The sequence below is a fragment of the Triticum aestivum genome, chromosome 2D (assembly GCF_018294505.1).
Source record: "Triticum aestivum cultivar Chinese Spring chromosome 2D, IWGSC CS RefSeq v2.1, whole genome shotgun sequence".
Taxonomy (NCBI): domain Eukaryota; kingdom Viridiplantae; phylum Streptophyta; class Magnoliopsida; order Poales; family Poaceae; genus Triticum; species Triticum aestivum.
Genome location: NC_057799.1, coordinates 622,704,825 through 622,716,331, shown reverse-complemented (window position 1 = coordinate 622,716,331; position 11,507 = coordinate 622,704,825). Strand labels below are relative to the sequence as shown.

Here is an 11,507-nt window from a genome sequence, read left to right as displayed (position 1 = left end):
ACCGGCAACCTCCCCCCGCACTGGGCGGGTTGCGCCCTGCGCCCATCCCTGGTCGGCGCCGGGCCCGCCGTGGCCGCCAGCGCCCACGCCCGCGTGCCCCTGGGCGTGCGCCCGAACGGGGCGCGCCCGTAACCCGTCGCCTGCGCCCTGTATGGCCGCTGGGCCAATGACAAACGGGGCCCACGCCCTAAGAACGAAAATGAAAAAAAAGATATAAATAAATAAATAAATAAAAATATTAATTAATTAACTAAATTAAATAACTTAATTAATTGAGTTTAATTAACCTAATCAATTAACTAAACTAATTAAACCTGCTTAGTTAGTCTCAGACAATGACAGTGGGACCCACATGTCAATTTGACTAGGTCAACTGACTAGTTGACTGCTGACATCACCCTGACATCATGCTGACGTCATAATTGCATTTTCTAATTAAATTAATTCTGTTAATTAAAAAATGAATTAAATATTTAAAAATTAATATAAAATAATCCATAGCTCGGATGAAAATACTTTGTACATGAAAGTTGCTCAGAACGACGAGACGAATCCGAATACGTAGTCTGTTTGTCAGCCACACGTCCCTAGCATAGCGAACATGGAACTTTTTCCCTCCGGTCCGTCTGTCCGAAAACGTCAAACACCGGGAATACTTTCCCGGATGTTTTCCCCCTTCGCCAGTATCACCTACTACCGCGTTAGGGCATACCTAGCACCGTGTATTTCCTCGTTATGTTTTGTGATGCTTCGTTTGCTCCGTATTTACTGTTTCTTCCCCCTCTTCTTCTCCGGTAGACCCCGAGACCGGTGCTGATGCCACCGAGTACGACTACATCACCGACGACCCTTCTTCCTGTACAACAGAGCTTCCAGGCAAGCCCCCCCTTGATCACCAGATATCGCCTATTCTTCTGTATACTGCTTGCATTAGAGTAGTGTAGCATGTTACTGCTTTCCGTTAATCCTATCCTGATGCATAGCCTGTCATTGTTGCTACAGTTGTTACCCTTACCTGCTATCCTACTGCTTAGTATAGGATGCTAGTGTTCCATCAGTGGCCCTACACTCTTGTCCGTCTGCCATGCTATACTACTGGGCCGTGATCACTTCGGGAGGTGATCACGGGTATATACTATATACTTTATATACATGAAACATGTGGTGACTAAAGTCGGGTCGGCTCATTGAGTACCCGCAAGTGATTCTGATGAGGGGGCTGAAAGGACAGGTGGCTCCATCCCGGTAGAGGTGGGCCTGGGTTCCTGACGGCCCCCGACTGTTACTTTATGGCGGAGCGACAGGGCAGGTTGAGACCACCTAGGAGAGAGGTGGGCCTGGCCCTGGTCGGCGTTCGCGGATACTTAACACGCTTAACGAGATCTTGGTATTTGATCTGAGTCTGGCCATTTGGTCTATACGCACTAACCAACTACGCGGGAACAGTTATGGGCACTCGACGTCGTGGTATCAGCCGAAGCTCTTCTTGACGTCAGCGACGGAGCGGCGCGCGCCAGATTGGACTGGAACGCCTGCTAGGCTAGGTCTGCTTCCGGCCGCGTACGCAACGTGCAGGTGTGCAATGGGCGATGGGCCCAGACCCCTGCGCGCATAGGATTTAGACCGGCGTGTTGACCTCTCTGTTGAGTCTAGGTGGGGCTGCGACGTGTTGATCTTCCGCGGCCGGGCATGACCCAGAAAAGTGTGTCCGGCCAAATGGGATCGAGCGTGTTGGGTTATGTGGTGCACCCCTGCAGGGAAGATTATCTATTCGAATAGCCGTGTCCCTCGGTAAAAGGACGACCCGGAGTTGTACCTTGACCTTATGACAACTAGAACCGGATACTTAATAAAACACACCCTTCCAAGTGCCAGATATAACCCGGTGATCACTCTCTAACAGGGCGACGAGGAGGAGATCGCCGGGTAGGATTATGCTATGCGATGCTACTTGGTGAACTTACCATCTACTCTCTTCTACATGTTGCAAGATGGAGGTGGCCAGAAGCGTAGTCTTCGACAGGATTAGCTATCCCCCTCTTATTCTGGCATTCTGCAGTTCAGTCCACCGATATGGCCCTTTACACATATACCCATGCATATGTAGTGTAGCTCCTTGCTTGCGAGTACTTTGGATGAGTACTCACGGTTGCTTTTCTCCCTCTTTTCCCCTTTCTATATCTGGTTGTCGCAACCAGATGATGGAGTCCAGGAGCTAGAGATCCCGAGGATGATTCTACATGGAGTTCGGCTTCGAGGAGTAGTTAGGAGGTCCCAGGCAGGAGGCCTTGCCTTTTCGATCGTTGCTACTTTTGTGCTAGCCTTCTTAAGGCAAACTTGTTTAACTTATGTCTGTACTTAGATATTGTTGCTTCCGCTGACTCGTCTATGATCGAGCACTTGTATTCGAGCCCTCGAGGCCCCTGGCTTGTATTATGATGCTTGTATGACTTATTTATGTTGTAGAGTTGTGTTGTGGTATCTTACCGTGAGTCCCTGATCTTAATCGTACACATTTGCGTGCATGATTAGTGTACGATTGAATCGGGGGCGTCACAACCATGTAGCGCCGTTTTGTGCCTAGAGGTCATAGGGAGAGGATTTGAGGCACACAGGTGCCTGTTTCTCCCTCGCGCGTGCTTTTTCTTTTGGCTTTCATTTTTCAAACTTTCATATCTTTTGAATAAGAAGTCCGAATTAAGTTCTGTTTCCATATTCGTGGTTTTCGTGATGAGAGATTTCAAATAAGATCCATGTTAAATACATTTTGACGAATTTTGAAAAAATATATTAAATTCAACTCTTGAGACTTAGTACAAGCGACTGATAAAATCACGACTTTAGTACCTGTGACCGACAAAAAAAATTGCTTAAAGTTTCAACAATGAAACTTGCTACCCATGACCAAGAACATCAATTTTTTTCATATGCAAAATCATAAGTTCAACGATTAAAACTTAACTTATTGTGCCCTTCGTGCTGGATCCAACAACTTCGCGAATCGTGAGGTAGTTGACTCCGGGCAAGGCTTAACAGGTGTGTGCCTTGTGTATCCATTTATGTAAAACTGATGTTCCCAATTTTTTGTTTTCTTTCTTTCCGTTTGAACTATGAGTTGTAACATTACTATTTAGCTCCTTTGTGATGGCATTTATATTATAACTAGATAATTTCATGAACTAAGCTAGCTTATATGGTTAGGTTTCCTACGGTGGAACTAGCGCATCGGAATTCAAGACGACTCTGACGAGACCCTCGCCTGAGAATGGTCCCACCAAAAAAACAAACAAGGACTAGAATGATTAACTTTTTTTTAGAAAAGGACTAGAATGATTAACTGAAGGAATTCCAGTCAGATAATCAATGGAATAAATACTAAGTTTTTTTGCTCTTGCTACTAAGATGTTTCAGTTCACTTCGACCTCACACCTAAAAGTGTGTACATCTAGACAAGAGCAAAACGGTCTCACTAATTATGGATGCCTATCTAGATGGATGGTAATCCTTCTTCCTAGGAATTCTTAAGGGCATCTGATCAATGTCCACTTGTGCGTTCTTAGTCAATACGGCGGGCCAAACGGTGGCCCATACACCTAGAGATGTATGCATGGAGCCAATTTTGCGTCCACCACACAATACCCGTGAAGCTCTCGTGGCCTCGCGTTGTCTTCATGGACCATCTCCTATTCTAAGCAATGGCCATCTTCATAAGCCTCCACACGTAGCATCTTCCTAAACCATGCCTTAACCACTTGATACGTCAACTGGCAATGCTCAAGGTTAAGAACAACTCAGTTGCGCTAATCCTTGCCGTCCAGTGGTGTGCATTCATGGATGGACGGTGTAGCACTCATGCTATTGGCCGAGCAGCCTCGTTGAAGGTTGTTTCCATCACTACAGACCGCTCATGCAGTCTTTGCCATTGCCCCCACCGGCAAATTTGCCATGATGGAAGAAACCTTTCAACAGGCAGCTCGTCCCATAGCATGAGCGTCACCCGTTTTATGAATCACCATGATGATAACTACCATGAAAGTTTTATCCACAGAAAAATAGAGAACAACGAATATCTTCTCCACATAAAAAAGAAGAACGACGGATATATATATCTTGCAAAGAATATGATCTACAGAGATGCTCCCCCTACCATGAAGGATCCCTTATTAAATCAGTCTGTGTCAGGTACAAAGCCAATCTTCACATCCCGTAGGTACTTTTTGGTTTGTTACCAAGTTTGCTTTTCTTTTGGGGGATAGATCAGACTGTTTCGCTTTGAGATGTATGAAATGTACTCCCTCCGTTTCTAAATATGAGTAAATCTACACTCTAAAATGCATCTATATACATCCGTATGTGATTCATAGTGAAATCTCTACAAAGACTTATATTTAGGAACAGAGGGAGTACGACATGTCGTAGACGAAATTGCGGTGAATTAATTTGCCAATCAAAGGGCCCAAGAACAAGAGTTGTGAAAAACAAATTGGGCCTCTATCGAGTAGAAAACCCCGGCCCGATAAAACTGCATGTCTTAGAATTGGGCTACACAGCCTTCGTCAGTTCTATCTTTCGCTTATTGTGAGACCAAAGAAAGCCACGCCTACAACGTATTCTTTACTGGACTGGCCCACAATGTGGTTTTTCGAAACTTCCATAGACCGGTACAGATTGGTTTTACGAGTCTTCCGCCCAGTTTTGCGAAGGTTCCACACGTTTTTATTTTATTCACTATTGGGTTCATTTGTTTCTTTTCTTTTCTTAATACATGTGATAGTTTTTACAGATACAAGTCGATTTTGTAATACATGCAGAAAAATTCATAACATGCCAACATTTTGTTTAAAATTCACGTTGCACATTTTTCTGACACAACTTGCACATTTTTCAAATGCATGTTGAACATTCTTCAAATACACCTTCAATATTTTATAAACACATGTTGAATAACTTTCAAAAATATCATGACCATGTTTTTAAACATGTGAATAATTTTTTAAATGTCAAGAATATTTTTTTGAATGGAATGGTTTTTTTTAAATTACATGAACAGTTTTTTCATTTCATACTATTTAAAACTAAATCACGAACATATTTTTCAAATGCACGAATATTATTTTAATGTAATGATCACTTTTTTTTATGGTATGAATATTTCTTTTGCAAATTTGGTGAACAAATTTTAACGTTTTCATGTATTTTTAAAATCTCATGAAAATATTTTTAAACATTTGAAGGATTTTCAAATGGCACAATTTTTTTTTCTGAATTGTATGAAACGAACAATCTTTTACATTATATAATTTTAAAGCATGGTGATTTTTTAAAACTAAGTAAATTCATTTTTGTAATATTGAAATTATTTAAAACATTTCAGAGAAATAAAACTGAAATATAATAATAATAATAATAATAATAATAATAATAATAATAATAATAATAATAAACAAACAACAGAGGGAAGAAGCAAACGAACGAAGACCATACTAGGCTGACCAACAGCAGACTTTGCAGTGGGCGAGGCGTCGAATACAAAATGGGCCTGGATTCCATAGAAGGTCGGCACTCCATATTGGGCCGATGCAATACGCGCTAACGCTAGGCACTACGAAATGCATAGAGGTTTTTTTCCACTAAAATGGGTCCGCACTGCATATTGGGCCAAAGATATATTTCCTATTGTTTGGCAAATGATACCACCATCTTTCTGTTTGCAGGCCTATATTTTTTAGCAGTCTCATGGCCGAATCCGGCTATCTGGCAATAGTAGAAGAGCACGATTCAAGTGCCCAACCTGTAATTTGTTGGGCAAGATCAGTAATCTAAAAAGAGAACTGCATACTATGTATCGGAGAAATGCTTGCGGGTCTTGAGCATCAAGTTTGCAAACACGAGCCATCTCTCGGTGCTTGATTTTAACAACCACATACGTAAAATAATTACTGCAGTGCACATGATCGACTGTGGGCACAGATACACAACACCATCATGCTTGAGTCTCTGTCTATCCCTTATCATGGGGCGCGCCTATGTCTCACTTGGCGTGAGACAGTAGGGTGTCTCGCTTCAGGCAGCTGCCAGATTGGGCCGGCCCAGAGTGGACACATGCCTTCAGCATTTTTTATTCACATTTTTAAATTCATTTTTTTATGTTTGCCTATATTTCAAAATATTTAAAATATATCTATTATCAAAATCACTTTATAAATAAAAGTTAAAAAAGATAATCATCCATTTAAAAATGTTAATTATGCATAGAAAAAATGTTTTTGATGTATACAAAAAATGTATAATGTTTAAAAGTAGAAAAATATAAGTTTACAAATTTTTGAAAAATGTTAATCATACAATTAAAAAAACATTTCCTATGTTTATGAAAAATTATATGAAAAGTATGCAAAAATGTAGAATGTGTATGGAATAAATAGGCATAAAAATATAATTTTTAAAAAATGTTCATCATGTATTTGGAAAATATTTAATATGTACTCCCTCCGTCCGGAAATACTTGTCATCAAAATGGATAAAAGAGGATGTATCTAGATGTATTTTAGTTCTAGATACATCTCTTTTTATCCATTTTGATGACAAGTATTTTCGGACGGAGGGAGTATATATTAATGGTCCTGATATAGAAAATAAATGTACACCATGTATGAAAAAGTGGACATGAAAAAGTATATGTTTACATCTTAAAAATAAGTCTATGTTAAAAAATGTTAGCCATGTATTTGGAAATGTTAAACGTGTATATTTATAATATTCCTGCTGTATAAAGAATATGAACAATGTTTATGGAAAAAGTCGACATCAAAATATATACATTTAAAAAAAGTGAATCATGTATTCACAAAATGTTAAACCATGTATATAAAAAATGTTCTTGGTGTATACAGAAAATGTACAATGTGTATGAAAAAAGTGGACATCAAAAAATATGAGTTGTCAAAAATACTAATAACATATTTGCAACATATTAAACATGTATATAAAAAATGGTCCTGATGTATACGAAAAATGTACAAAGAAAACAAGGAAAACCACTAAAATCCAATAGAAAGACACAAAGAAACAAAAAGTAAAACAAAGAAGATAAAACAAAGCAAATTTTAGAAACTGTGAAAGAAACAAACAAAAGCGACGAAAACAGAAAATCAAAGAAAACTGATGAAAACAAAAGGAATCTAAAAGAAAAAATGTAACGAAATATAAAAAAAAACTGATGAAACTGATACGTAGAACGAGCGAGCGAGCAACCACGGTAATGGACCGGTCCATGTGCACGAACTATTCAGATAAGACGGAAGCTATCGTCTCTATAAGCGAGATATAGATCATGTTCCTTAGCGAACTGAAAATAGGCTAAGGTCAGTAGAGTTTGACATAACAGCCTCCTTATTGGGGGACTGAGGCGAGTCACCAATGAACCGTACGGTAACTTGTCCACCTCTTTGCACCGTTCGATCTAGAATCGACGGACAGATCTGCTTGAACAGACCTGTCTACTGTGCCAGCTACCATACGTACTGCCACAGTACTTGATTTGGCTGCACATCCTTCATCCAACGGCTAGCTGACCGCCAGCTACGGCGTGGCCAGTCACTGGATCCCTGTCCGTTATTAGGGTAGGTTTCCGCGGAATGCCCAGAGCGGCTGCTCCACACAAGCTAACAGTAAAGCATTGCTAAAAAAAGCTAACAGTGTCATAGGCTTGTTTTGGTCCCACCTCGTCTGCCTATGGTGATCAGAAGCAGCTTACGGATTACCGCAGCATTGTAGCACGACCTTACTTGAACAGGATCTGTTCTATAGGATTCGTACCGTTGCATCCTTGACTAATAAGGAGGCAAGTGCTTAAGCTTGGTTGATGACATCTGACCTGTGGGCCAGAGCATGATTAACGGCTCGAATCTGTTAAGGTTGGTAGTGCTGAAGATCATCCAAGTTGCTAGTATCCTTTTTCGAGGGAACCAGTTAAGTTGCCGCTAGCCTGCTTACCTGGATCAGCCAACCTGAAGCTTGCTTCACTAAACCAGCACCCGAGCTGAGATCGCTGGCTCACCTGGTCACATGGCTCGGCCAGAGATTCCCGAAAGCCTCTTTCCTGCAGCGAGACACGGCCAGTGTGCCTCGACTTTGTTGCTGCATGCGGCGGGGCCAGATGCTAATGGGATCAGCAGAGCCGATTGAGCCATATGTCTCGCTGCAAAGCTCCTCCCCGGCGCTGGCCCAGCCATTGTCCTCCTCATGATCTTTCTTCGCCCCGATCGAATCCTTTTCGATCTACAAGCCACCGCAAGTTGCCCAAAAGCTCCCGCGCACATGCACGGCACAGTACAGCCGGCAGCGCCGGCCGGGCCAACTCGCCGTGTCTCGCTCGATCCATCCCCGGGATTCCTCTGGCACCGGCACCGCCCATGCCGTCCAGATTCCTAACGGCACAGTCACTTCTGAAGCAAGACTTCTCATGCGCGCCACCTTTTTTGCTCGTCTTTTTTTTTTTTGCTTGCTCATGGAGAAAGGACTTGAGAGGTGATCTTGATTATGAGCCCTTTGTTGACTATTAGAGCAAGTGATAATTCACACACTGTGCAACCACTACATGGTTCCACATTATAATACGCTGACGATCGATTAGAATGGCATCGATCCCGCCATGAGTCAACGAGTGGTCGCCAGGCCTGGTCGGTCCATGCACGGCCATGAGTGCACCCGTGCTCCTCTGACTTTGGATCACCGAAAAATGGCCAAGCCCCGTCCCACACGGTTGAAGTTAATAGGAGCAATCGCCGGCGTGGCGCGTCCTCGCTTCTAAACACGTCTTGGCCTTGGTTCCACAAGTCATGCGTGGAGCAATGAGCCTACTATAGCTTTTAGCAGCACAGCACAACGTGGACACGGTGCCTACTCCTTTTGTCATGATCGCATGCATTAATTAGCAACGAGTCAACCGGATACTGTTAGCTAAATTTCACGTACTACTACTGGCAGGCAACCGATGGAACCCATAAAATGCGTGCATGAAATCAAGGCCATGTACGTAGATGGAGCTTGCATTATTTGGGGAAAAAAAAAACGTACTACCATTCCATGCGTGCACTGGCTCCGTTTAGTGCCATGCCCTTGCACTGGAGTGCACACAAACCCACCTAACTGGCTACTCCTATGTAGTCATGTAGCTAGCTGCCTCGTTGTGTGGCAACTCACGAAAACACCACGGCACATGGACACTAGAGTTTCATTTCATTGCTGTTGGTAGTGCCCGGTAAGCTAGGAACCACCATGCAAGCCTTTTCGGACGTGCTCCGATCGATACGTACATCTGCTAGGGCACATGCACGTACGTACGGTTGGCATCGTGCGGCGGGCGTCACGGCCGCGATCGTCGGACGGCTCACCGCCGGCAACGTCGCAGCCACTTTTAGCATAACAGCGCAAATGCAGTGCGCTTAAACCTAGGACGCGAATCAGCGGGCCGCAGAAACTCCAAGCCTGGCATGCATGAACTGCAAACACCATGCATGCATGAATTGTTTTCCGGCCCTCGTCGCAATCTACGTACGCAATGTTACCATCAGCACAGAGAGAACCGATGTAGTAATTCCGACAGTGACCCGGGGGAATTTGGAGGCAAAGCTCTTTCCCTCTCCCGATCGCAACCAGAAAGAAAGAAAGAGGGAAGAAAGTGAAAGGTGAGGGGTCAGAAAGGGGTTGACCCGTGCACCCAGGCTGCGATTGCGACGGACACTGGCTCCACAGGCCCATCGCCTGGCCCAGCATACCTAACGCAGTCACACGCACAACGCGGCTGGGGGCCTCGCTGCTGGGCTGGTTTCGTCAGAGCCCACCCGGACTGGGGGTCCAGCCAGTGCTGACCCCCCTGGGAGCCAGATGGAGAGTTTGGCCTCGTTTCACACTGCACACATCAATAAAGTCGGAGAGAATTCAGAGGACGGGAAAAGGCGGTGTATTATTAGTGCACTAACTCCTTCAGGAGACGACTCTTGTCTGTTGTTGTTATTCTTCAGTTGACGGTGAGCTGCATCTAATAGCTAGAGTATCTATGTGTGTACTGCTGCTGCTGTCTCTTTAATTTTCTGCCAAGGTTATCTATCTGTTCCACGAGTGTGCATGACGTGCACACTGCACACACAGGGGCCGGGTGTGGGTGGCTTCTCATGAGGTAAAAAACACACCAAAGCGTGCTACAAAAAGTGCTATAGAATATTCGTGTAGAAATGCTGGCAAGTGTGTCCCCGGTGCGGTGCTTGATCCTTGCTAGCTGGTCTAGACTTGTGAATCACAAGTTCTCAACATGCATGCATGCATGAGAACGGATTTAGTCTTTTAATTTGGATCGTCTGATGGTTGACCTTGTTGCTTGGACGCATCAGTCACGGGCTTACCTCCCGTGCTCACTCCCAAGTCCAAAGTCCTAACTAGAACATGTGTGTTAGGCGCATGCACATTAGCGAGCTAGGTTTCGATGCAAACGAAGGAGAGATCAACGGAACCAACCCCACTTGACACGGTAGCTTGCTAGGCTCCAAAGAAGCTCGGGCCTGGCCTGCCATGGATCTCGGCAGCTGTCGGGAGAAAGAAACTGATCGAGTAGACGACGATCGGAAGTCAGGGCAGGTAACGTACGCTTTGACCCACTAAATCAACTCCTAAAATATCAGTGGCGCTACCAGATCCCCCAAAATCAGAAAGATGCTAGCTTGACGATCTAGCCAGGTCGTAGTCCCCCAGCCCAGCCGTGTCAACGCCGAGCCTAACAGCCCATCGCAGACTCCCACGTGCCCCCGCGTCGCATCGTGTAACTCGTAAGGCCGGCACATCATGATCAACACCTCTCGCTTTTTTGTCCCTGACGCGTACGCACGCGTTCGATCGACGCCGGCCGTCGCCGCGGTCTGCCCGGCGACGGGTCAGCGTCGCCGTGCGATGCCGGTTCGCGGGCACGTGTCACAGGACCGGCCGGCGACGTACATTACGTACATACGCGCCGCTGCTGAAGCAGAGCGCGTGGTGTGATGTGCAGGCCGCAGCGCGCGCACTAGCTCTGGTCGATCGCCGTGTCCGTGCGCGCGCCCACGCGCCGGTCGTGTCGCCGTGTGTCGCACAGACAGCAGAAAGCGGCGGGGAGAGATTCTCCGTGGGAGGCTGGGGAGAGATTCTCGGTAGTAGGAGTTCCCTGGGTCGCACGGCACGGCAGGGCCAGCGGCTTGCCGTCTACGACTCGATCGGTCGACCCACCAACAAATGATAGGGATGGAGAGTCTACACGTCTATCTCTCTTCTCTGGCGAATTGTCTACGTCGACGCCTATCTATCATCAGTGCGTGCGTGGGCGTGGGCGTGGCTACGTACGTGCAATGCACGATCGAGTAAATCTATCCTAGCTGGCCAGGTAAAACTCTTGCCTCTTGGTACGTTCTCTGTCAGTCCGATCCCAGGAGGAGGTTGATTGCACGCGACTACCTGACGCGATCTAGCTAAAAAAACAC

General features: G+C 45.0%; 1 non-coding gene across 1 annotated transcript; it reads left to right on the top strand.

Moving 5' to 3' along the window:
* The first annotated feature begins 7,777 nt into the window (after window positions 1-7,777).
* On the top strand, window positions 7,778-8,001 carry LOC123056385 (small nucleolar RNA U3). The gene has a single exon (XR_006426766.1). It is a non-coding gene; the product is annotated as a small nucleolar RNA U3 (small nucleolar RNA).
* The last annotated feature ends 3,506 nt before the right edge of the window (window positions 8,002-11,507 follow it).